Here is a 27,071-nt window from a genome sequence, read left to right as displayed (position 1 = left end):
AGGTCAAGGAGGAAGCTGATGATGGGAACTGAACCTCAGGCCACAGGCCTTTGATTGTATACCCTCCAGAACAGAGTGTCACACTGAGCACTGCAAGTAATCTGGCTTTGCCTGTGTCAATGTGTGTTATCCTCAACCTTGGCATGGGTGAATCTTCAATTCTCAAGCTGATTCATTTTAAATTCAACAAAAACAAGGGAGAGGTGGGGAGGGGAACAGATTTTAGGGATTACTTACCTCCCTCTGAAACTAATGCTGGGGTTTTCTAACCCAGCACCTTGCAACAAAGGGAGAGCATGTTAGCTTCCTTCTGGGAAAGGAAGGAACTGGACTTACTGTGGTTTGGGTAGTGCTTGCTACTGAGGCATTAATCAGGGTCCTGACATAGCTGGAAAGGGCTGGTTTCCTTTTCATGTATAGAATCATAAAGGGGGCACAATATTCAAACAAAAGGCCAAGGAAACCTCTCCCAAAGATCCTATCAACTGCAGTTCTGGACCAAGGAGTCTGGCCAGAAGGGAAAGCCCATTTTAGAAAAGGACCCTGTTTTTCCAGGCAGTGACATTCCTGTTACTGCGGATATGACTATAGTTCCAAAGAGGTCACTGAGATAGACCTTAATTTCAACTGGCTTTCAGGGACTGGCCAATTATTTATGGTAGGGTTATTTTTCATGATCTGTAACATTAAGAAGTACAGATCTCCTACGCTTAAGATGGTAGCCATTGTGGTTTGATATCCCACCATCCATTTTACCTCTTACATTGTTTAATATAAGTATAGTTTTGGGGATTGCTTCCAGCTCCAGTGGGTGGAGCCTAATTAGTCTGAGCCAATCTTGGTAATGCCATGTCCCTGGATTTTTCAGCTATATCTCGCTACAAGGATTGACTTGGGAATGGGCATATGGCTAAATTCATATCAATGACAGATGAAGGAAAGTGTGCAGTGGGTTTCTGAGGAAAGCTTCCTCATTGTTAAGAAAGAGATCTCTCTCCGTATGTTGTCATACATGGGTGTAAGGTCTGCAACTGCTGCAGACATCTCACTCAAGCTTGAGGGTAAAGTCAACTGGGGTAGGAGGCCAGGACAAAGAGAAGAGTGGGGAAAAGGAACCAAGGCTACAGAATTATGTCGGCCCTGAAGCCATGTGCCTCTGGATTTCTAGTTTTATGAGCCAATAGCTTCCTTATTTTGGAAGGTAGATGGTGACAAGAGAAGCTAGCTTGACCCTGAGACAGGAACTCCCAGATCACCCAGTGGAGACTCTGGGAGACTGATACACACACACTGGACTCAGAAGAGACTATAATCTGGAACACCGATTTATTCAATGACAAGGAGGATGTGTCTTTCCAGGACCTGAAATACTTGTGTCCTCTAACTTCCAATCCCAGTATCAAGGTACCTAGGAACCCAGGCTGGTAGTACAAAAATAACAAACAGCAAAAGTAATAATAACCAACAGCCTAGTTTGCCCAAAGTCACGTAGCTTGTAAACAGCAGAGCACAGGGAGTCAACAGGTAGACGCTGATCTATCTGAGTCCAAAGCCAAAACTCATAAGTAGTTTATCTAGCCTTTAGTGACAATCAGGAGGTTATTCCGATTGACAAAAACAGTATACTGAGCCCTTGCTATGTGGCTGGCCGTGTGCTAAGCACTCAACATGTGTTACTTCATTGATTCCTCACTATAACCCAGTGGGGACAGGTATTACGATAATTCCCATTTTATAGCGGTGGCAACAGAGGCTTGGAGAAATGAAGTCAATCCCCAAGGCTACATGGGTAATAAGTGGCGGGGTCACCTGATACGATTTTAGGGTATCCACTATTCTTTAAGGAATCATAACCAAGGGAGCGGGGAGAAGAGTAGCGTTTAGGTTGTTTCCTCTGGTCCCATCCAAAATATACCTTTTTTTTTTTTTTATTTCATTATTTTTTGAGATGGAGTCTCTCTATGTTGTTCAGGCTGGAGTGCAGTGGCATGATCTTGGTTCACTGAAACCTCCACCCCCTTGGTTCAAGCAATTCTCCTGCCTCAGCCTCCCTAGTAGCTGGGATTACAGGCGTGTGCCACACCTGGCTAATTTTTGTATTTTTAGTAGAGACGGGGTTTCGGTATGTTGGCCAGGCTGGTCTCGAATTCCTGTCCTCAGGTGATCCACCCGCCTCGGCCTCCCAAAGTGCTGGGATTACAGGCATGAGCCACCGCGCCCGGCCCAAAATGTCTCTTTCTGATGGCCTAAAGAACTTACGTCCTCTTCCTTAAACAATGCCACACACTTGCTGAGAACGTCTTACAATCCAGATGTCCTTATTCGATATTCACGTTCGGTTACCAAAAACTTTCGTCACAACCACATCAAGATAACTGATTTCGTATTGGTTAGCTCTTTAAATTGATCCCTTATGGTTGAGATTTCAGAAGCCACTCTCAGTCTCTTGCTGATTTTGAGATAGTACCCTAGTCTTAATAGCATCAATGGCTAGAGTTTTTCTTCTTTCAGAGAGTGACATTGGCTGACCTTGTCACTACATCACAGGAGTCTACCTTATTTGCATCCTGCAGACCTCTCCTTACTATTTTCAGAATTTTTGTGGTGGTTAATTATTCATTCTTGCCTGAACCATACATCTTTGCTGTAACTTATGTTTCTTTTGGTTCTTTACTACGTCTTTATTTTCTAATTAAATTATTTTAATTGTTTTATGTTTGGAGGCCTTCTCTCCCCCCCCAACAAAATGACAAGCTTCTTTCAGGCATTCACTGTATTTTCTGCTTTCTACACATTCCCCACAGCACCATACAGAAAGTGGAGCCCATAGTAAGCATTCAGTGAATGCTGATGGAATTGAATTATGAACTATTGTCTCATGTTCAGTCTTTCCCCAAGGGCTTTTGGTTAGAACATTTGGCCGGAATGTCATACAGACAAAACTGAATTAGGAAAAAAACATGCAATATACGTTAGAGTCAAGGTTTCAGGCTTAGAATTTTGCATTACCTAATGTTTTGACTTCTTTTCAAGTCAGTTAGTTATTATCTGGCCTCACAAACATTGCCTTTCTTGTTACATCTTCTAGGTGGGATATTTTTTTTCTCTTTGTCCCGTAATTTCACGTTTATCCCTCTCAAACAAATCCTTGAGCATGGTTTTTCTTCTTGCTGAAGAAGTCACTGTTGTGGCCATCCTAGAGTGGCCTGCTGTGAAACATGTGCTTTTGTCTTTATTTTTATTTTCTTGTCTTTCTGTTTCTGTTTTCTTTTCTTTTTCTCTCTCTTTCTTTCCTTTTTCTTTTCTTTTTACATTAACAGCTGCCTGTAGATGACAACAGCTAGAAGGCGACAACAGAAAAAGGAGGCCCAGCCCTTGCTGTAGCTTACATCCTAAAAGGGGAAAGACAGGACATCCAAATGAAACAAAACACACACATTTGAGGATTCCAATGCAGGAGGGGACAGAGGAGTCATCAATACGAACCTAATTTAGCCCCTTAAGGAAGTCAGCACTGAGACCATTGCCAAAACTTTATTGATTCCTACTTTGGACTTTAAAAACACCCTCTCAGAGTTGAAAGAAGACCACTGTTGTCTTTTTTTTCTTTTTTCTTTTCTTTTCTTTTTTTTTTTTTTTGAGACAGAGTCTCGCTCTGTCGTCCAGGCTGGAGTGCAGTGGTGTGATCTCTGCTCACTGCAACCTCCGCCTCCTGGGTTCAAGTGATTCGCCTGCCTCAGTTTCCCAAGTAGCTGGGACTACAGGCATGCGCCACCACGCCCAACTCATTTTTGTATTTCTAGTAGAGATGGGGTTTCACCATGTTGGCCAGGCTGGTCTCGAACTCCTGACCTCGGGTGATCTGCCCGCCTCGGCCTCCCAAAGTCCTGGGATTACAGGCTTGAGCCACCCGGCCTGGCCCACTGTTGTCTTCCTTACTTTGCACTCCATGCTCCAGGGTGTGCAGCCACAGTCCTGTGCTCTCGGTGCCTGGGCAGGGATAATCAGGAAGTGTCAACTCTGTTATCGAGGGAACAGTAAGCCTGTCTGCCCATCTTCAGTGATGACGTCTCTTTGAACTTACATATTCAATACCTGGATTTAGACAGCAGTGGCCGCCTTTAGACAGCCATACATAAGAACTGACTGCATGAGGATGGAAAAAGGCTCTTCCCACTGCCCATCCCCCACCCAGCCCCTGCACCTGTGACTGTTTGAAATCCCCACTCTGCCAGCTTTGTTCCTCAGTAATCCCTGCTGAGGGAATTCAGGCCTGCACTCCACAGCCACTTCCATCTGCACTTGGCTTTCTTCTGGAGTCCACAGTTCTGGCAAGGGCTAACTTCTTCCAAGTCAGTGAGAGGAGAGTGCACGTTCAAAATCATCTGCCTGAGATTGGAAGGAGTGGAAAATGGGAAACATGCTCAGTGTGGAGGCATCTCATTCTTTTGGAAAAATCTGAAACCTCCACTGGTTTACTGTTTATAGGCTGCCAAGTGTGTTCTTTTTTTTTTTTTTTTTCCAAGACAGAGGACACCATCTCTGCATCTCATTCTAAATAACAGACAAACTATATACAGTGCTTCTTTCACCCATTACAAAATTGCCAAATAAGGTGGGGTGGGGTTAGGAGTTGGCTTATTATCATTGTTGTTTACCACAAAGGGGTCACAGTTGAACTGCTTTGAGCAAACATAGGGTGTTGTTACTCTCTCCCTCCTCGGTGATTGGGTATGTCTGTTCCTTATCCAAAATTTCCAGACAGTTCCTGTCTCAGAGACTTGTTACCCCTAAACTACCTTGCTACCTAATTTAACAAAAAGGAAAGCATGAAAATTAGATGCTTGCTCATTGCTTCTAACATTTTTTCTTTCAAAGTTCTCCTCACCGTACTACAGTGGAGGGAAAGACTATGAACATACATTTGTTACGGGTATACTTTTTTGATTTGGTAAAAAGGCTCTGCTATTGTGAAGTATGTCTTAAACATAAACAATAAAACCTCATAAAGCCAGCTTCTGTTTATCCAAAGTAGTGGGTAATTGGAAACCGGATTATAGAATCATAGATTTTTTAAAATAAAATTGTTATCGAAGCATAATATCCATGTCAAAAAGTACACAAATCATTAGTGTACAACTTGGATTTTTACAAAATGAACATAACCGTGTAACCAATACTCAGATCAAGAAACAGAACACTTTCCTTACATTAGTTTCTGCGGTTGCCATAACACATTACTACAAATTTCATGGCTTAAAACAACAGAAATGTATTCCTTTGCAGTTCTAGAGGCCAGAAGTCGGAAATCAAGGTGTCAGCAGGGTTGTGTTTCCTCCAAGGGCTATAGGGGAGAATCCTTCCTTGCCTCTTCCTTCTTGGAGCTAGTGGCTCCAGGCATTCCTTGGCTTGTGGCTGCATCACTCCAGAATTCTCTGCCTCTGTCGTCACATGGCCTTCTGCTTCTCCCTCTTCTGTGCCTTCTCCTTGCCATCTCTTTTTTTTTTTTTTTTTTTTTTGAGACGGAGTCTCGCTCTGTCCCCCAGGTTGGAGTGCAGTGGCTGGATCTCAGCTCACTGCAAGCTCCGCCTCCCGGGTTCACGCCATTCTCCTGCCTCAGCCTCCCAAGTAGCTGGGACTACAGGTGCCTGCCACCTCGCCCGGCTAGTTTTTTTTTTTTGTATTTTTTTAGTAGAGACAGGGTTTCACTGGGTTAGCCAGGATGGTCTTGATCTCCTGACCTCGTGATCTGCCCGTCTCGGCCTCCCAAAGTGCTGGGATTACAGGCTTGAGCCACCGCGCCCGGCCGCCATCTCTTATAATGATACTTGTCATTGGATTTAGGGCCCACTCAGATAATCCAGGATGAACTTATCTTGAGAGCCTCAACTTAGTTACATCTACAAAGGCCCTTTTCCCAAAGAAGGCCATATTCACAACTTCTAGGACATGGACATATCTTTTCTGGGGCCGCCATTCAACCTAACACCCCTCCTAGCGACTTCGATGTCAAAGGTAACCACTGTCCTGACCTCTAAAAGCATAGATTAGCTTTGCATGCAATTCAGTTTTCTATAAATAGAATCATAGAGGATATACTCTTTTGTGTTTGTCTTATTTTGCTTAACGTCATGCTTGTGAGATCTCCATGGTTGCTTACAGCTGTTGATCATTCACTCTCATTGCAGTATAGTGTTCTATTGAGTGACTTTTTTTTTTTTGAAACAGAATTTAACTCTTGTTGCCTAGGTTGGAGTGCAATGGCGCGGTCTTGGCTCACCACAACCTCCACCTCCCGGGTTCAAGCGATATACCTGCCTCAGCCTCCCGAGTAGCTGGTATTACAGATATGTGCCACCACGCCTGGCTCATTTTGCATTTTTAGTAGAGACAGGGTTTCTCCATGTTGGTCAGGCTGGTCTTGAACTTCCGACCTCAGGTGATCCGCCCGCCTGGGCCTCACAAAGTGCTGGGATTACAGGCATAAGCCACTGCACACAGCCTGAATGACTTTATCACAATGATCCATTCGACTTTTGAAGGGCCTTTGAATTACCTTCAGTGTTACCATTATGATAATGTGGTTACGAATATTGCTGTATTTGTGTCTTGGGGCAAATGTGCATATATTTCCATTGGGTATACCTAGGGGTGGAATTTTTAGGTCCTAGGATATGTGTATGTTCAGCTTCAGTAGACAATGCCAAAGAATTATAGGTTTTTTAAGTTAGAATTAATCTTTGAAATCAAGACCAGATTTAAGTAATGCCTCACTTAAATAAAATGCAAATAATAATACCAAATCCACTAATCCAAAAAACAGTATTTCTCCTGGTTCCCAGACCTTTTGAATGGGGCAAATCTTATTGTACATTGCCATTCTGGCTCAGGCACCCCAAAAACATGCTGCATTGTCTTTGTCAGATCACACAAGTAAAAGAGAGCTTGGTAGCATTGGCCATGGAGAGAGGCAAGAGGTAAGCCATGTGGCCAAGAGCATTAGCTGGAATTAACCAGCTTCCTCCCTGCACTGAGGCTTCCTGTTTGCTCTAGCAGTCAGCTGGCTTGGGATAGTGTTGAAGCCAGGCTCTCTCATCCTCACCAGTGTAGGCATAGGGGTGATGTTGCCTAGGAAAGGGCATTGCGCATTAAGTTTGCATTTCAAGAAGTGTCTGTTTCAAAAAACAGTTCCCACTTTTGGACCCTGAGCTATGAAAAGCCATAGGTACCTCGAAGTTGAATAAAAAAATCAATTTAACAAAACAGTCCCTTTCACACACACTCCCACCCTGCTGTGTTATTTTTTAAAAACCATTTAGTGTCATTAAGTCGTTGCCTCGTAAAGTTGTTTCACCAGGAACTTCAGTTTCCCCAGGAAGAGATGAAAATAAACTGAACATTTCATGTCACTGTTCCCACGAGTCTTAAAACATCATGTTTGTCTTTAACAGCACGACATGAAACATCTCTTGTCGATAAGGAGTTATACTTCAGGATAACAAGGCAACAGAATCTACAATGATAAATTTTACCCACATTTTAAACCAGAATTCCTCATATAGATTACCAGGCATGTTTGACTCCAACCACATTTTCCCACATAATTATTTCTTTTAAATCTCCTAATTATTCCATTCTGTTGAATACCATCTGTCCTGCTGAGGGACAATGGTGTCTAAACAAATCAACAGGTTTTGCGTCATTGTCTAAATATGAGGGAGAAACAACAGCCCCAAAACTCTACTCTGGCACTTTGGTAGAAATGAAGAGTTCTAAATCCCACATTGGGAATGCCTCATCTCTGGCTCCCCTGGAAGCTAACTTTCATAACTTGTGGAGCCCAAAAACAAAGCCAAATGAATTTTGGAAAGGTCAGTGGGAAAGAGATTGGGGTGGGACTTTCCCAGAAAATGTTTGAGCCTTTGCTCCATGAGCTGTCTGGTCACCCGGACAGTTTGTACTTCCCAGAGAGGGTGGGGAAGAGAGCAGAAGCAATTCTTCTCTCTGGGTACCTGGGTCCAGGGGGGCTGGAAACCTGGGATTTGCTCAGTTGGCTTAGGTGCAGTTGTCTCACCCTGGGAACGAGCCCGTTTGAACCCCATGAACAGTGTAGTTATGTCAGGAACCTTGGAGATAGAACAGAACATCTGTGGGAATAAAATAGCTGAGGATTGTCTGCCTTGTGTCTTGTTTTCGAGAGAACTGCTGATGTGTTTCAAATAATTGAATACTGTGCACTGGGAAAGTGCTTCTCCCTGAAGCCAGTTCCAGGCACCTCAGAGCTCCAGTGCTTCTGCTAAGGGCTTGCAGACATCGCTGTTAACACGACACCTTCCAACAATAATTGACCTTTCTCCTTTTTATTTTCTTTTTTCTCACCCTCTCTGTCTTGCTCTCACTAGTCTCCCCCTTTCCCTAGTCTTAGTTTTCTCTTTATGTGTTTATTTCTTCCCTCAAAGATGTGGCCAAGAAGCCCCAATGGCTCTCAGAGTCACAAAGGAGGTTAAGTGCACTGGTGTGAGGATAACCGGCAGTTCTGAGAAATCAGCAAGTCCCTGAAGATTCTTTTCCTCCCTCTGTGATTGCATCAGCCTCACTCTCCCCTACTTGTCTGTGTTATCCATTCTCCTTTTATCCGTGCTCACTTTTAAATCAGTTCATTCAAACACCATAAGCATCTGCCTTCAGCAAATTAACTGCGATTTGGTTCAAAGTTCAATCAAAAGGAACCAGAATAAAGGAATAGAGTGGACTTTCCTTTCGGCGCCCCCACCTGACTTCCCATAAACCAAACTGGCTTTTTCGTAGACTTCAGCATGGTTAGAGCTTCCACATCTTTCTAACTGCCCGTGCAATGTCAGGAGGAAGGGTAATGGAGCACACCACTAGAATGTTGGGGATCAGTGGTGCTCCCAATCAGGGGCAGGTGCATTAGCACACACACACTTCCTGGCCTCTCCCCTGGTCCCTGTCCAGAACTCCAGCAAGCTAATCACAAGGAAACTGTGTGTGCCTGAATGTTAGGAGTGAACAGGCAGGTGACTTGCTTCAGAATTAGCCTGCAGCATCTCTTTTTCTAGCTGCCATCCAGTATTAGATGTGGTAACCACACCAGTTAACACCCCGGGTCGGCTTGGGATTATGAATGGAAGGAAGGGAGATCCCCATGCAAGCAAGCAGCTGTCCCTTTGCTTAATTATTGGGATCCACAAGTCCATCCCTATTGCCAGGGCTTCAGTGTCGAGATGATGAAATAGGTGATTAAGGGACTTGGAGGCCAGTCCACATTGCAGCTTTGTCTGAGTGTTCCAACGACAAGTGTTATTAGTCCACTAATCATAACATTGCCTGCAGTGGAATTTCCTTGGGAAGGAATGGGGCAGCGCTTCCATGCCAGAGGGCTGCGCAGCATGAAAATACTAACACATCACAATTGGCTGTTCTGTGGGAAGACGATTCCAACATCCAATTCAGGAAATAGGTCACCGGGCTGCTAGATGCACTGCTATTTTGATTTACTTCCTTAGACTCTTGCAGTCTTCATAGACTTCTCTCTGGGTAGAATCAATCTCCTCCAACTTACTGGCTTCTAGGTGCCACATGAGGAAAGATGCAAGCAAGTTCTGAAAACAGAGGCATGGATTTCTTGTGATCAATCTTGTGGTGTCCTGGTGTCTACTTGCTTCCAGAATCAAACACAATGCCCTTTGGGATACTCCTCACCTTGACCTCTTTCAGGGGAGCTTCCCAGAGGTCTGGGGCCATGGCTTTTAGGAGCCTGCAGCTGTGCCTGCCAGACAACAAATGTTTAGTGAGAGGTTGAAGAGATACAAACGGGTTGAAGGGCGCCAGAGCCTTCTCAGTAATGAGCATAGCAAAGCTTCGATTTCCAAGGATCTTGGGAGGACAAGATGTACTCATTTGGAGTATCACACTGCCAGGGCTGTTTGTACCAGCTGTCGGGTTCAGAGACCACCCTGTTGGTGGGGTCAGGGGCCCAGCCAACCCTTTCTTTGATTCTATACCTCTGGTCACTTGGGCCTTAAGAAGCAGGAGTCGGAGCAGGGGGGCGGTTTGGGGCTCTGTCACCAAGCAGCTGCTTCTTGCCTGGATCAGTCTAGAGTTCCCCCTGATTTTTCCTAAACCCAAGCAGTTGTCTACTGCCTTGGAGTGTCAGCAAAGGGTATTGTGGGTCCATGGTATTTGCAGATTTCATATCAGGCAAAAGCTTATATTTCCCTTTTCTTCTTCTTCTTCTTCTTTTTTTTTTTGAAACGGAGTCTCACTTTGTCACCAGGCTGGAGTGCAGTGGCACAATCTCAGCTCACTGCAACCTCTGCCTCCTAGGTTCAAGCAATTCTCCTGCCTCAGCCTCCCGAGTAGCTGGGACTACAGGCGCTCACCACAATGCCCAGCTAATTTTTGTATTTTTAGTAGAAACAGGGTTTCACCATGTTGGCCAGGATGGTCTCGATCTCTCAATCTTGTGATCTGCCTGCCTCGGCCTCCCAAAGTGCTAGGATTACAGGGGTGAGCCACCATGCCTGGCCCCTTTTTTTCTTTTTCTTTTTCTTTTTTTTTTTAAAGGTAGTCAGTTTATCTGACATTGGGGACTCTGAACTTACCCGCTGCCCACTTTTTGTTTTTAGCCTTTCAACTACTGGGTAATTCTGGATTTATAACCTCTTTCTTGGTGCGCAGAGGCATATTATATTATGTTGGGGCATAAATTTTCGGCTTCAGCTCACCTGTCCAGAGATGCCATCCCAAAGCAGTCTTTTAGGAGATGAGGAGTTGTACCTGTTGAGATACCATCGGAGAGTTTGAAGAGGTATCTTGCTGAGTAAGACCAAAGGGTGTTCTCTCTCTCTCTCTCTCTCTCTCTCTCTCTCTCTCTCTCCCCTTGTCTTTCTTGCTTTCTCTCTCTCTTCCCTATTAGCTATGACCTATATCAGCAAATAGGAAAGGGGAATCTTTGTGATAAACTCCTCCTGGCAAATCCATTTCTTTGGGCTCTGGACTTGAGAAGAGCTTTACTGCCTTTTAAAATTCTAAGTACTCTGTTAAACACTATTTCGACCCTCTAATTCTTTCTCCAGTTCTTTTGTTTTGTTGTTTTTTTTTATTTTTAAACAAATCTTTAGAGCAGAGGTTGTCACACTTAAGTAAGTGGAGTAGAATTTATAGTCACTGCAGAACAACCACATAGTTATTGCATATACTGCAGAGACAAGCAAAAGATACGAGACAAAATTCACAAGAGCAAGCACCTCCAAGTTATCCAGCAGCCAGTAAGGTTACAGAGGTTGCTACTGGTTACAGAGGCTCTGATGGGAGCTAGGCCTGAATTTGATCCCCAGCTGTGCTCCTCAGAGCCATGGCACTAGGCAGGTTCCTGAGCCCCTGCTTCCTACCCTCCAGATGAAAGCAAGAGTTCTTACTGCAAAAGGGTTGGGAAGGTTCAATGAGAAAATATAGGTGATACGCTTTCTCAGCCCAGTCCTGGAAATTAGTAAAATGGTCACAAAATGGTGACTTTACTCATTATGAAAATCATCTCCTTGGCTTTGTAGTCCCATTTCCTGTTTAATAGCAACTGAAATAGCCACAGGAGCCACCACCCCCATCTGAGTCTGGCTATTTTCGAGGCTCCATTTGGAAGGGGATGGCCCCAGCAGTCCAGGGGGTGGGAGGTGGTGGGGAGGGAGGCATTATTCTCTGGGTTGCAGCTGTGGCAGCAAGTACAGTATCCCCCACATGCCAGATGAATGAAGCTGAGGGCCAGATCTGGGCTGTGGGCCAGAGGTTCCCCACCCTGATTTATAGCGTGGACAGAGATGTGGGTGTTTTGTGAATATATTTTGATGATGATAAAAAAAGAGAGAGGGGAGGGAACGCCATTCCTTAAAAATGTGCTGAGGGAGGGAGGTTCAGACCTATCTTCGAGATTAGAGCAGCCTGGCTGTTCGCGGTAGCAAGTCATTAGAAAGAGGCCCATGGAAGAGCAGCCTGTGAGAGGCCTTGAAACACAGTGAATTGTGAATGAGGCCCCTGTATGCCAGCCATTGGGGGCAGATTAGGCTTGCTGTCCCCTCTGCAGGTGTGGAGTGGGGGACTAAGCCTGCATTTTAACTCCTGCAGGTCCCAAGAGCAGAGAAAGGGAGCATTGGGCCTGCTGAGCCGTGGGGAGCCCCCTGGCCCCATGCGTTCCCAGTGCTAATAGTTCTCCCGAAACCAGCAAGGCTTTGCCTTTGAGATCAGGCCTAGGTCATAACCAATGTAGTGAGGACAATAGGCTAAATGTGGAAGTTCGCTCTAGATGGAGTTTGGAGAAAACTCATGTGGAGGATTCATCCTGAACCTTCAACCTAACACATTTGAGAGGGCTGGCTGAGCAGTGGATGGGAGTTGTGGCTCCCTCCAGAATGTTCCCTTCGCAAACAAGGCACAGCTAGGCACAGACCTCCTTGTTTTACTCGTGGGATGTCAGGCACAGTTGTCCTGGTTTACTGTATTTCATCCAGGAAAGAACTTCAATCAGGTTTCCTAGGACCCATATAGATCTTTGAAGACAAGAGATTTATTCCCCAGAGGTAAGGCCACTAAACAGACAGGGTCCTAAAGCTTGCAGTTCATAAAATCACATCGGTCTGCAAACATTTTTTTTTCCTAAGGGAAGGGCAGTGAACGCTCTCATGCCAACAGCCTGCATATCTGACAAGTACAATCTGGTTTTTTTCCCTCTCACCTCTCACTGCTCCCAGCCTTGAGCCTTATGTTCAAACCAGGCCTCATCCTCATCCCTAGCACCCCTGCCAACCCACCCTGCTCAGATTTGCCTTTAGCTTTTGCTCCATCTGGAATCCTCTTGCCCTTTGAGGATCCAAAGCCTTTGTCCTTTCACATGACCAGTTCTCTGAGGAAACAGCCCTAGCTATTCCTGAGGCCCCCATTACTGCCTGACCAAGGGCTTTGGGGCACATACTGCCTGTGTGTCCATCCTCATGAACTCCAAATCTCCCCACTACTCCAGAGGACAAAGAAAACGAGACTGACAACGAAGTCTGAAGGAGAAAGGCAAGTATCTTTCTGCTGGACTGGCCCTGAAGACCTAGCACAAGTGAGTTTTTGGAGTTTTTTTCCTGTGGTTTTGTGTTTATGTATATGCTCACCTCTTTTCTGTGTTCACTTCACTGAAACACAAATCCACCACACCCATAAGGCCGACCCTGGGTTACTTTTTGAGCCTGCAGAGATTTCCCCCAACAGACAAAACTTCTAAGCCCCGGAAGTTCTCTGTTTTATATCTAGGATGTGAACTAAGACTCTGTGAGAGGGGTTCTGGTCTATATCACTCGGGGCTGCCTCCTTCAAGGGATGGTGAGAAGCCCCCTGAAATGAAATAAAATGGTTTCTCAGCCTCTTCCTTTTGAATTCCCCATTTCCTGCCTCAGGGCTCAACAAAGGACTTGTGTATGAGGGGGTGTGTGAGTGTGTGTACCATGGCAGGAGAAGGCACACAGGATCCTTGTTGTTCATTCACTTTTCCTGGGAGGAAACAGCAGTGGGTGTCTACTCCCAGCAGTATTAGGGAGCAGTGGTGTGGGCCTCTCGCCATCTCTTTTCCCAGCTTGCTGGGAACGTATTTTACTCCAAGGCTGGTTAAGTAACCACAAAGTTGCATCTCTGGCTTCTCTGACTACCTCCCACTCTCCACTTGATGCCCACAAAACCAATGTGTTCAGCTGATGCTTGGGTAACATTGTACATATTCCTAGCAAGGACATTGGACATATTCCTTGCAGATAAGGAAGGTAGGATCCGTTCCTGACTCAGGAGGCTGATGTTTCATTCTAATAAAGCTCAAGGTTTCTCCTCGCCCACAGTTGTGCTTTGTGATAATCTGGCAACAGCCAAACCTCAGTCACTGCTTTGAATGGCCCTATCTCAGCATTTAAGAGCATTTTCCAGGGGCTGACCTTCATAAAGATTGGGTTTTCTTTGAGATCCTGTTAAAAAATGGAGTAAGCATTGTGGGCACATGCTCATCACAACCCAGGGAACAAACTGTTGGCGAGGAGTGTAGTAGAGCCCCATACAGACCAAATGCGTTAATTATGAATGGTTCTTATCTTGTGATTAAAACAGATCTGGCAGGCCTGGAACTTGGCAGCCCTTGGTTAGCTATTAGTTCTATGCTACTGTACCGGCTGGGCAGTCATAAAACTGTATCTCTTTGAAAAATGGTCCATCATGTAGAACAGCCTCCTCTGCACCCATTAGCTCAAATTGATATGACTTGATGGCCCAGTCTTGGGCTTCTTAGATACTGGATTTAATTTCTGTCTGGAGCTTTAGGAAATCTGGAGGAAGGACACAAGGGCTGCATGCAGTGAGGTAGGGTCAGAGGATGTAGGCACCAGCCCCCACCTCCATCTACACCACTCCCCTTCCTGCTGGAAAGCATCCCTCTAGTTCACGGTGCCATTGTGTGCCCCCGCTCTGTCAAGCCCTGTTAAGGAATTAACTACAAGTTGGAAGTTCATTGGTAAGATCCTGGGGCATGACTTGCAGGTGCAATCACAGCTTACTGCAGCCTCAACCTCCTGGGCTCAAATGATCCTCCCACCTCAGCCTTCCATGTAGCTGGAGCTACAGGTGTTTGCCATCAATCCTGGGTAATTTTTTATACTTGTACATTGACAGGAGTCTCAAGGAGGCAAAAGCCCCCAAGGATGGAGGCCATAGTGCTGGGATAAGAACTCATAGGGTAGATATTTTGGACTGAGTCTTATCAGAAGACACTGTGGGAATTTCAGTGATCAGAAGGGTGTGATTGGGAAAACAGGGGCAGAGCTTCCCAATGCCCCGGAAATCCCACCAAATAGACCACACTGAGTCTCAATCAGATGGTGCCAATCTTTCTGCTCCACCCCGGCAGTAGTAGGCTTACGATATTGCTAGATAGCATTCATGAAGTTCCAGATAGGCCAAGTACTTTTGCAAGTTCATGAGCAGGCCCCTAGGGTAGTCTAGTTTGTAGTCTAGATGAGAAGGCTGTTGCTAATGCTTGAATGGGCTTTTATTTGATTATTTGATTTAAATATCTCAAACATGGAGCAAGGACCTAATCTATTGACAAAAACATAAATTTGGGAATCAAATCCAACTACTGCTCATTTATTCACCTTCAAAAGTTGGGCATTTTATATTGAGCATTAAATCTGTGCCAGGCACAGTGAAAAGCATTCATGTGACAGGTGGGTACAATTATATCCCCATTCTATAGAGATACAAACTGACGCTTGGGCATATTCATCTCGATTGCACAGCTCTAAAGTAGTGGCGCTGGAATTAAAAACAGTGTAGTACAGAGCATAGGTTGTGAAGTCAGGCTGCAGGAATATTCATATTCTTATAGATAGATGTGTAAAACTAAGGGATGTTTCTTTTCATAAGTGTTCTCTGGAGGAGCTCTCAGCCTCACGTGGGAAAATAGCTCTGTCACTCAGAGGAGAGCTTTAGGAGGAGGACACAGGCCGGGGTACCGTCAGCATATAGAAGGCAAGTGAAGCCAGGGAGATGAGAGGAAGGGCCAGAAAGACTTGCTCCAGGTCACACGACCATCAAGGACAGAGCCAAGCCCAGGCAACAGCACTCCCCATGCCGTTTCCTTCAGCTGCAACTTCCATACCAAGAGGCGACTCCATCCTTTCCTCCCCCCTCAAAAATGGTAACATTTGTCTATTGCAGCATACAAGCTCACACTTTTCTCTCATATGGAGCTTTCAGGTCCTCATGTGCTTGTGCTTTCCTCCCTGAATCGGAGTGCATCTTCATGTGCTGTCCACATGTGTACGACAAAACTATCTCTCTGGGGCCGGGTGTGATGGCTCACACCTGTAATCCCAGCACTTTGGGAAACTGAGGCAGGCGGATCACTTGAGGTCAGGAATTTGAGACCAGCCTGGCCAACATGATGAAACCCCATCTCTACTAAAAATACAAAGTTAGCCGGGTGTGGTGGTGCATGCCTGTAATCCCAGCTACTTGGGAGGCTAAGACAGGAGAATCACTTGAACCTGGGAGGTAGAGGTTGCAGTGAGCCGAGATCAAGCCATTGCACACCAGCCTGGGCAAGAAGAGCGAAACTCCGTCTTGAAAAAAAAAAAACCAAAAACAAAAAACACCTATCTCTCTGGAAAGAATATCATAATGGCATATATGCTCTTTTCTGCGCCTTTGTTTCGGGGGACAAGAATCTTAAGCCAAAGGAACAAATCCCTAACAGTGGAATTTCAGGCATCAGCCAGCAGGTGGGTGGGTTAATAAAGAGAGATTGAGAGAAGGCACAGTTCTGCCACTCCTGAAATCATACACCTGGCTCTGAGTTTCAGTCCCCTGTTTGGAAACCATAGCTAGAAAAGTCTCAGCGGCCCCTGACATGGTCAAATGGAAAGTGCATGGGCTCTGGAGTCAGACTGTCTGGGGTCGTGTTCTAGCTCTGCTACTTACTAGCTGTAGGACCTTTCATAAGTTACTCACTGCGTGGTGCCTCTGTTTTCTCATTCTATAAAACAAGATAAGAATAGTACATAATTCACAGGGTTCTTAGGTGGGTGAATCTAGATGACTTGAATACATATAAACACTTAGCAGAGTGTCTGTGTGCCGGGCACAATGGGAAGCACTTAATGAATAGTATCTAATCTTATCATTTCTTTGCTAAAGCGACCTCTTCTTTTAGGTCCCTTAATAGGTAGGTCACTTTAGAGAAAACTCAATTCAACTGGAATTATTGAGTGTCTGTTGTGTGCCTAGCACTGTGCTGGGGACACTGTGAGGAATACAGGAGAAATCTATGAAGGAAGAACTGTTCTCAAGGAGCTTTTTAGGCAGGGTGTTTTGAGCTTCCTCCAAGAGCCCAACTAGCAGCCACGTGGAGAGGCCCATGACTCTTCCTTACATAGTAGCATAGCAAGGGGTTTAAACTCATGGGCTCTGCAATCAGGCAGGCATATCGTCTCTGCCTCCTGACTGAGGTGTGATGTTGGGAAAGGTAACTACCTCCCTATTTCTCAGTTTCCTCATCTATAAAATGTGCATCATAATTACATCTTTATACATTGTGTACCCATCAACACGGATTTATAATTATTGATTTATGCAATTGTCTTTTCGATCAGATAAGAAAAAAGGGAGTTTCAAAATACCTTAAAATCTTTAACATTTACCTTTAAATATTAAATTTACTGGTGTTCTTTTCTTTCTTCCTGTGGATTCAAACTACTATCTGGTGTCTTGCCATTTCAGCCTGAGAGGTTCCCTTTATCATTTCTTGTAGTGAAGATCTCTTAGCAACAAACTTTCACTTTTTGTCTAGCTGGGAATGCCTTCATTTCTCCTTTATTTTAAACAGCAGTTTGATTGGGGATAGAATTTTTGGTTGACAGTTGTTTGCCTTTCAGTACTTTGAATATGTCATCACACTGGCTTCTGGTCTTCATGGTTTCTGATGAGAAATCAACTGTTAATTTTATTGGGGGTCTTTTGCATGTGATGAGTCACTTCCCTCTTGCTGCTTATAAGATTCTCTTTGCCTATGGCTTGTCACAGTTTGATTATGACATATCTAGATATGGACATTTTTGAGTTTATCCTACTTGGAGTTAGTGGTGCTTTTTGGCTGTGTAGGTTAATGTTTTTCATCAAATTAGGAGATTCTGCCTATATTTCTTCAAACATTCTTTATACTCCTTTCTTTCTCTCCTCTCCTTCTGAAACTCCCATTAAGTCTACATTGTTATGTTGGATGGTGTCCCACAGGTGTCTGAGGCTCTGACATTTTCTTTTTTTTTTTTTTTTTTTTTTTGAGGCGGAGTCTCGCTCTGTGCCCAGGCTGGAGTGCAGTGGCGCAATCTCGGCTCACTGCAAGCTCCGCCTCCCGGGTTCACGCCATTCTCCTGCCTCAGCCTCCCAAGTAGCTGGGACTACAGGCGCCCACCACCTCGCCCGGCTAGTTTTTTTTTGTATTTTTAGTAGAGACGGGGTTTCACCATGTTAGCCAGGATGGTCTCGATCTCCTGACCTCGTGATCCGCCCGTCTCGGCCTCCCAAAGTGCTGGGATTACAGGCTTGAGCCACCGCGCCGGCCTGCTCTGACATTTTTCTTCATTCTTTTTTCTTTCTGTTTCTCACACTGGATAATATGAATATCTTCAAATTTGCTGATTCTTTCTTCTACCCATTCAAATCCGCCATTGAACATCTTTAGTGAATTTTTCACTTTGGTTATTATATTTTTAATTCAAAAATTTCTATTTCGTTGTTTTAAAATAATTTCTATTTATATTTTCTATTGAGATACCACTCTCATATTTTAGTTCTTTAGACATGGTTTCCTTTCACTCTTTGAACCTATTTGAAATAGCTGATTTAAATCTTTGTGTCAAAAGTCCAATGTCAGGCCTTTCTCAGGGACAGTTTCTATTGATTGTTTTCTCTTCCTGTGTATGGGCTATTTCTTTGCAGATCCCATATGTTTTTTGTTGAAAACTGGGCATTTTGAATATTATAAGGTGGCATCCTGGAAATCAGATTCTCCGTCCTCCTGAGGGTTTGTTGTTGTTGCTGCTTGTTGTAGTAGTTATTTGTTTAGTGACATATTCTGTTTGAACTTCTACCAGAGTTGGCTGGCCCTATCTCGTAGCTACAATTTGCAAAGTATAACTCCCCCTACTGTTTGCTTTGGCTGCCCCACAACTCTTTTGATGAAACTTAAAGCCAGTCATTAAGAGAAGCGAGATATAAATATGAAGCTTGTCTTGATGCCTCTTAGATCTTCACGAGCAACCTCTGTTCAATTAACTCATAAATTACAAGGCAAATCAGCATTCATTATCTGCCTTATGTCAGAATGAGAAAAAAATGAGAGATTTACATGGCATGCAAGAAGATCCCATTCCACTCTTCTATGAGGCGTTAAAGGCTCCCTTTTAAGTGAATAAGCCACAATCAGAAGGAGAATGGAAATCCATGTCACTTGAGAGAGATGCCCCTAGCCCTTTCCTTCTATTTGCAAGCCTCCCTACTTTTGAGGGGGGGGAGCACACCCTGCTAACCGGAGTTGTCTAGGTCCTGTTGTAACCAGAGACAGGGGTGCCTATGTGAGGCTGTCTCTCCACAGGAAGGAGGCAGCCTTAGGAAATTGGGAGGTAATCAGAGACTGGGCCAGAAGGACTGGTAACATAGCCCGAGGAGCATGGGCAGAGTTTCTCCAGCATGATGGGGATAAGGAGGAGGGAGAGAAAGGGGGAAAGGGAGATAGGCAATGGGATAAAATATGGTCAGTAAATTCTGTGACACTAGAGCAGGCTTAGAGCAATGGGTAGTTTGCCTTTCCCGACTCCATATTTTCACCAGGAAGTTTTTTTGGTTTTGTTTTGTTTTTTAAGACAGAGTCTTGCTCTGTCGCCAGGCTGGAGTGCAGTGGTATGATCTTGGCTCACTGCAACCTCCACCTTCTGGGTTCAAGCAATTCCCCTGCCTCAGCCTCCCGAGCATCTGGGACTACAGGCACCTACCACCATGCCCAGATAATTGTTTGTATTTTAGTGGAGTCAGGGTTTCACCATGTTGGCCAGGATGGTCTCGATCTCCTGACCTCATGATCCGCCCGCCTCGGCCTCTCAAAGTGCTGGGATTACAGTCGTGAGCCACAGCACCTGGCCAGGAAGTGTTTAATATTGTTATTTTGTTCTTGAAATATTCCTTAAGCATCAACCTTATACATTCATTCAACAATTATGTACCAAGTGTCAGGCACTAGAAATACTGAGATGAATAAAACAGGTCCTGATTATAAGGGAAAGTAATGTATGGAAAATTACAGTAGTGTGAGAGCAGGAGTGTGACTGAAGGAAGGCCAGGGAGCTGGATCTGCAAGGAGACCCCTCACTCCAGCTTGGAGTAGGGGTAGGAAATAGCATTTGTAAGGCTTCTAGCAGGAGGTAATACTTGAGATGAATCTCTAACGATAAAGCTCAATAAATTTGTCAACATCACTGGCAAAAGGAGTGTGCGAGGGTGCAAACATCCTAGCGAGAAGGAACAGAAGCCAGAAGGAGCTTCTGGTATATTCTGATACATTCTGAGATGGAAAAATAGCTTTGGAAGATGGACATAGGGTGTATGGAGGGTCCAGAGGAGATTAGATTAGAAATTTAAATAAAGCCAGATCATGAAATGCCCTGCGTGTTTTTTGTTTGTTTTGCTTTTTGAGACAGTCTCACGCCATCACCCAGGCTGGAGTGCAGTGGTGTGATTTCAGCTCACTGCAACCTCTGCCTCCTGGGTTCAAGCTATTCTCCTGCCTCAACCTCCCAAGTAGTGGGGATTACAGGCACCCGCCACCACACCCGGCTAATTTTATATTTTTAGTAAAGACAGGGTTTCACCATGTTGGCCAGGCTGGTCTCGAACTCCTGACCTCAGGTAATCCACCCACCTGGGCCTCCCAAAGTGTTGGGATTACAGGCATGAGTCACTGTGCCTGGCACGCCCTGCATGTTTTAAGGAGGCATCTGTGCTTTATCTTGAAGGTTATGAGGGCGTCAACAAAGGATTTCACAGGGAATGACCAAGATAGTATAGTAAGGCAGTTAAGAGTGCAGAATCTATGTATCAGTGACGTTCAAAGTGTAGTTCAGGTACCAGCAGTCTCAGTGTCACTGGGAACTTGTTAAAAATGCAAATTCTTGGGCCCCATTCTAGACCTACTGAATCAAAAACTAGAGATAGGCCCCAGTCATCAGTGTTTTAACAAGCTCTCCAGGTGACTCCAATGCGTGCTCAAGCTGGAGAACTACTTCCCTACACAGACCACCTAGGTTGGAAGCCTAGCTCTCTCACTATATAACCTTGGGCAAATTCTAAACTCCAGTGAAGAGAGGGGGTAAGGGGAGGGGACAGGAAGTGAGGGAACGCGTGACACTAAACTAAGACCCACAGGCCATATAAACATGGTTGGTCATCCAGAAGGAATCTGAGTGACAGTGACATTCATGATAATAGCTCACAATTATTAAGAGCTTGCTGCAGACTGGGTATTATTCTAAGAACTTTACAGATATTAATCTACTTAATCCTTACAACAACTTTATAATCCTATTTTTCAGCTGAGGAAACGGGCTCAGAAAGGTAAAAATATGGAGTGATGTGGAGAGATGTTTACAATTAAAGTGGGAATTGTTTTTGTTGTTGTTGTTTTGTTTTGTTTTTGAGACAGGGTCTCACTCTGTCACCCAGGCTGGAATGCAGTGGCACAATCACAGCTCACTGCAGCCTCGGCCTTCCAGGCTCCAGCCATCCTCCCACCTGCCTCCCAAGTAACTGGGACTGCAGGCACACTCCACCATGCCCAGTTAATTTTTGTATTTTTTTGTAGACATGGGGTTTCGTCATCTTGCCCAGGTTGGTTTCGAATTCCTGGGCTCAAATGATCCTCCCACCTTGGCTTCCCAAAGTGCTGGGATTACAGGCATGAGCCACTGCACCCAGCCAAGTTTTGTTTTTATTGAAAGAGAAAACCCATAAATCATGGATATATGCATGGAAAAAGACTGGGAGGAAATAGCCCAACATACTCATTGTGGTGGTGCAATTGCAGGCATTTTTAATTTCTTTTTTGTAGTTATCTTTGTTTTCCAGAATTTCTATAAAAAGTTTATATTGCTTTTGTAATCAGGGAAAACACCCTTTTGAAAAAGAAAATAAATTGAACACGTGCACTTGAGGAAGATGTGAGCATCCTCTCAGTGCACAATGCAGACCCACAGAAAGAAAAATGCACCCTGCTTGTCGCTATTTCATGCAAGAGGATTCTGAGGGACTTATCACATTGGCACGCAGTGAGGGAACTGGTGGAGGAGTTTCTCTCAGGTCTCAGAACTGGGAAGAGCTATAGTGATTTGCTTTTTATCTTATAGTCACTGTTACTCATGTAACTCAATGATCTTTCAACTTTTTTTTTTTTGCCTGAGACTTCCTTGAGATTTTTAAACTTTTTGTTTCAAAGTAATTTTAGATTTACATGAAAGTTGGAAAAAAATCAGTGCAGATAGATAGTTCCTTAACACCCTTCATCCAGCTTTCGCTAATGTTAACTGAGTTAACCATAGCACAGTTTCCAGATCAAAACTAGGAAATCCACAATGGTGCAATAATATTGACTAAACCATAGAGTTTATTTACATTTTCCCAGTCTTTTCCACTAATGTCTTTTTTTCTGTTCCAGAAGTCAGTCTAGGATCCCACCTGATATTGCATTGTCATGTCTCATTATCCTCCTTCAATTTGACAGTTCTTCAGTCTTTGTCTTTTGTGGCTTTGACACTTTTTAAGATCCTGGTCAGCTACTTTGTAAAATGTCCCTTGAATTAGATTTGTTTTATGTTTTTTTCATGATTAGATTGAGGTTACAGGTTTTTTGAGGGAAATATCAGAGAAGTGATATTATGCCATTCTTAGCACTCCCTGGTCTTTTAATAACTGTGTCCCCTTAAACATTTTTATCATGCAATTTTAAAATTATAAGCGTAAATGGTTGCAAAGATGTTTATTTCCAATCTGTTGTAAATATCAGCATTTGAAATGCAATTACTTCACTCTTTTAAAAGTATTCAGTGGAATCTAAATACCAAAGTCATTTTTACGCACCATTATTTTATTTTAAAATACATGAAGATCTTTTTTAAACATGTAACATTTTACTCCTTGAATCTGTATTTCTAGTCCACTTTCCTCAGATAATTTTATCTTAAGGTAATACATTTTTAGCTGGGAGCGTGGGCTCATGTCTGTAATCTCAGCACTCTGAAAGGCCAAGGCAGGAGTGCTTGAGGCCAGGAGTCAAGACCACTCTGGGCAATATAGAGAGAGCCACGTATCTACAAAAGAAAAATTTTACAAAACCAACCAGGTGTGGTGGTGTGTGCCTACTGTCCCAGATGCTCAGAGGCTGAGTTGGGAGGATCGCTTGAGCTTGAGAGGTTGAGGCTGCACTGAGCCATGATCCTGCCACTGCACTCCAGCCTGGGTGACAAAGTGAGACCCTGTCTCAAAAAAAAAAAAAAAAAAGTAGTACATTTTTATACCTAAAAGGTAAGGCTTAAAATGCTCACCCTATGTGACTTCTCTGTAACAAAAAATATGCTTTATAAATTGAAATTGATTTATACTTGCTTTTTATCATAAAGCACTATTAGAATTATTATGATGATTATGCACAGTGATCAAAACAAGTATATTTAAAGTTTTTTTAAAAATAATTATTCCTCGTGAAAAGTAAATTTTTATTTAAATATATCTCTTAATGAAATGAATGGGATTTTCTTTTCAGGTATCCAGGATAAATAATACTTATTGCTAGAGACAGTATTCAGCATCACATCTTTTTTTTTTTTTTTTTGAGACAAGGTCTCATGTTGCGCTGGCTGGACTCAAACTCCTGGGCTCAAACAGTCCTCCTGCCTTAGCCTCCTGAGTATCTTGGACTGTAGACTCTCACCTTTCAGCATCAATTCTATTTCTAATTTTTTAATATATTTAAGGGCTGAATAAATTTGTTTACATAAGAACAAGAAAATTTAAAAGTTTTATTATAGCACTGTCATGTAATTCCATGAACCTCTGGGCTATAAACCAAAACTCAGAGTTATCTCCCTACAAAAATAACTTTTCCATTTTTTATTGAGATATAATTCACATACCACAGAATGCACACCTTTAAACTATATGATTAGTGGTTTTATATATTTAGAAAGTTGTACAACTATCACTACTATTCAATTCCAGAATATTCTCATCATCCCCAAAAAGAAACTCGTTACATGTTAGCAGTCACTCCCCATTTCCCCCTCGCCCCAACTCCTGGCAAACATTAATCTTTCTGCCTCTGGATTTGCCCATTCTGGTCATTTCATGTAAGTGGAATCATGTAATATGTGGCCTTTTGTGTCTGGCTTATTTCACTTATTTCACTTTGCTGAATGTTTTCAAGGTTTATCCACATTGTAGCATGAATCAGTGCTTTATTCCTTTTTATACCTATACAATATTCCATTGTATGGATACACCAAATTTTCTTTATCCATTCGTCAGCTGATGGACATTTGAGTTGTTTCCATATTTTGGCTATCCGTGAATAGCAATGCTATAGACATTCATTTATGCCGAGTGCAATGACATGTGCCTGTAGTCTCAGCTACTCAGGAGACTGAGGCAGGAGGGTCACTTGAGCCCAGGAGTTCAAGCCCAGCCTGGGTAGCACAGAGAGATCTCATCTCTAAAATAATAAAAAGAACACATTGATTTACAAGGTTTTCAGTGGGCACATGTTTTCATTTCTCTTATTGGGTAGCATGGGAACTCTGTGTTTATAGATTTTTGAGGAAATGCCAGACATTCTCAAAATAGCTGCACCACTTTACATTCCCATCAGCAACGTATGAGCATTCCAATTCTTCCGCACCCTCACCAACACTTCTTGTTATTATCTGCTTTTTTTTTTTTTTTTTTTTTTTGAGATGGAGTCTTGCTGTGTCACCCAGGCTGGAGTGCACTGGCGCAATCTCGGCCCACTGCAACCTCTGCTCCCAGGTTCAAGCAATTCTCCTGCCTCAGCCTCCCGAGTAGCTGGGATTATAGGTATATGCTACCATGCCTGGCTAATTTTTGTATTTTTAGTAGAGACGGGGTCTCATCATCTTGGCCAAACTCATCTTGAGCTTCTGACCTTGTGATCCACCTGCCTCAGCCTCCCAAAGTGCTGGGATTATAGGTGTGAGCCACCAAGCCTGGCCTGTCTTTTTTTTAAGAGACAAGTTCTCACTCTATTGCCAAGACTTGAGTGCAGTGGCAGCGATCATAACTCACTGTAGCCTCAAAATCCTAGGCTCAAGCAATCCTCAGCCTCCCAAGTAGCTGGAACTACAAGGTGTGTGCCACCATACCTGGCTAATCTTTTAATTTTTTTTTCAGAGATGGGGTCTTGCTATGTTGTTTAAGCTGGCCTCAAACTCCTAGCCTCAAGTGATCCTCCTGCCCTAGCCTCCCAAAGCGCTGAGATTACAGGCGTGAGCCACCGTGCCCGGCCTGTCTTTTTGATTAAAGACATCCTAATAGATGTCTTCACTAGGTATCTCTTTGTAGTTTTGATATGTCTTTCCTTAATGTCTAATGATGTTGAGCATCTTTCCATGTACTTATTGGCCATTTGTTTATCTTCTTTGGAGAAATACCTCTTCAGATTCTTTGCCCATTTTTAGTTAGGTTATTTGTCTTTTTATCATTTAGTCGTGAGAATTCTAGATACTCTAGATACAAGTCCATTATCAGATATATGACTTGCAAATATTCTCTCCCATTCTGCATGTTGCCTTTTCACTTTCTGGGCGGTTTAATTTGCAGTACAAAAGTGTTTCATACTAGGAAGGCACAGTGGCCCATGCCTGTAATCCTAACACTTTGGGATGCTGAGGCAGGAGGATCACTTGAGCCCAGGAGTTTGAGAATCAGCTTGGGCAACATAGTGAGAGCCTATCTCTACAAAAAATAAAAAAATATATATATTTAGCTGGGTGTGGTGGCACACTCCTGTGGTCTCAGCTACTAAGGTGGCTGAAGTGGAAGGATGGTTTGAGCCCAGGAGGTCAAGGCTGCATTGAGCTATGATTATGACACTGCACTCTAGCTTGGGTGACAGAGCGATACCCTGTTTCAAAAAACAAAAGTGTTTCATTTTCATATAATCCAATTTATCTCTCTTTTTTTTCCTTTGTCACTTGAGTGTTTGTTGTCCTGTCATCCTAAGAATTTCTTACCTAATCCAAGGTCAGGAAGATTTACACTTATGTTTTCTTCTGAGTGTTAGTTTTAGTTGTTACACTTTTAGCTCTGGATCTGTTGCATTACTGTGTACATTTTAAGATCAACATGTCAATTTCTGCCAAAAAAAAAAAAAAAAGCCAACTGAGATTTTATTAGACATTACATTGAATCCGTAGAACAATTGGGGGAGTACTGCCATCTTAGCAATATTAAGTCTTCTAATCCATGAACAAGAAATGTCATTCCATTTACTAAGGTCTTCTTTATTCTCTGTCAATGGTGTTTTGTAGTTTTCAGTGTACAAGTTTTGTACTTCATTTGTTAAATTTATTTCTAATTAGTTTATTATTTTATTGCAAATAGAATTGTTTTCTTAATTTGATATTCAAGTTGCCCATTGTTAGTGCTTAGTCATAGAATTGATTGTTGTGTTTTCCGGCATCCTGCAACCTTGCTGAACTTGATTATTAGCTCTAATAGATTTTTGTGGATTCTTCAGAATTTTCTGACTGAGGTTATGCCACCTGCAAATAGAGATATTTTTACTTCTTCCTTTCTGATCTGGATGTCTTTAATTTTTTTATCTTGCCTATTTAGCCCAGCTAGAACTTCCAGTACAATATTGAATAGAAGTGCTAAGTGTGAACATTCTTGTATTGTTTTTGATCTTAGGTGGAAATCTTACAGTTTTATACCATTAAATTTGATGTTAGTTGTGGGTTTTTCATAGATGTTCTTTACCAGATTAGAAGTTACTTTTTATTTCTTGTTTATTGAGTGTTTTTTTGTTTGTTTTTCATTGAGATGGAGTCTTGCTCTGTCGCACAGGCTGGAGTGCAGTGGCACGATCTCAGCTCACCGCAACCTCCACCTCCCGGGTTCGAGCAATTCTCCCACCTCAGCCTCCTGAGTAGCTGGGATTACAGGCGCCCACCACCATGCCCAGCTAATTTTTGTATTTTTAGTAGAGACGGGGTTTCACCATGTTGGCCAACCTGGTCTCAAACTCCTGACCTCAAGTGATCTGCCCGCCTTGGCCTCCCAAAGTGCTGGGATTACAGGCCTCCCAAAGTGCTGGGATTACACCTTGCCTAGCCTATTGAGTGCTTTTATCATGAAGGAATATTGAATTTTGTGAAAGACTTGTTCTGCATCTATGGAGATGAACAGGTAGTTTTTTTTCT

General features: G+C 43.4%; 1 protein-coding gene across 1 annotated transcript in view; it reads left to right on the top strand.

Annotated features, from left to right (window-relative positions):
* Positions 1-27,071, top strand: part of PLAC1 (placenta enriched 1) — a 203,543-nt gene that overhangs the window by 16,975 nt on the left and 159,497 nt on the right. The window contains exon 2 of the mRNA XM_033201896.1: positions 13,036-13,120. The gene's annotated coding sequence lies outside the window, so the exon portion shown is untranslated. The remainder of the gene's footprint in view (positions 1-13,035; positions 13,121-27,071) is intronic.

This window comes from Trachypithecus francoisi, unplaced genomic scaffold, assembly GCF_009764315.1.
Source record: "Trachypithecus francoisi isolate TF-2019V2 unplaced genomic scaffold, Tfra_2.0 Lachesis_group6, whole genome shotgun sequence".
NCBI lineage: Eukaryota > Metazoa > Chordata > Mammalia > Primates > Cercopithecidae > Trachypithecus > Trachypithecus francoisi.
This window is presented reverse-complemented; position numbering and strand designations above follow the sequence as displayed.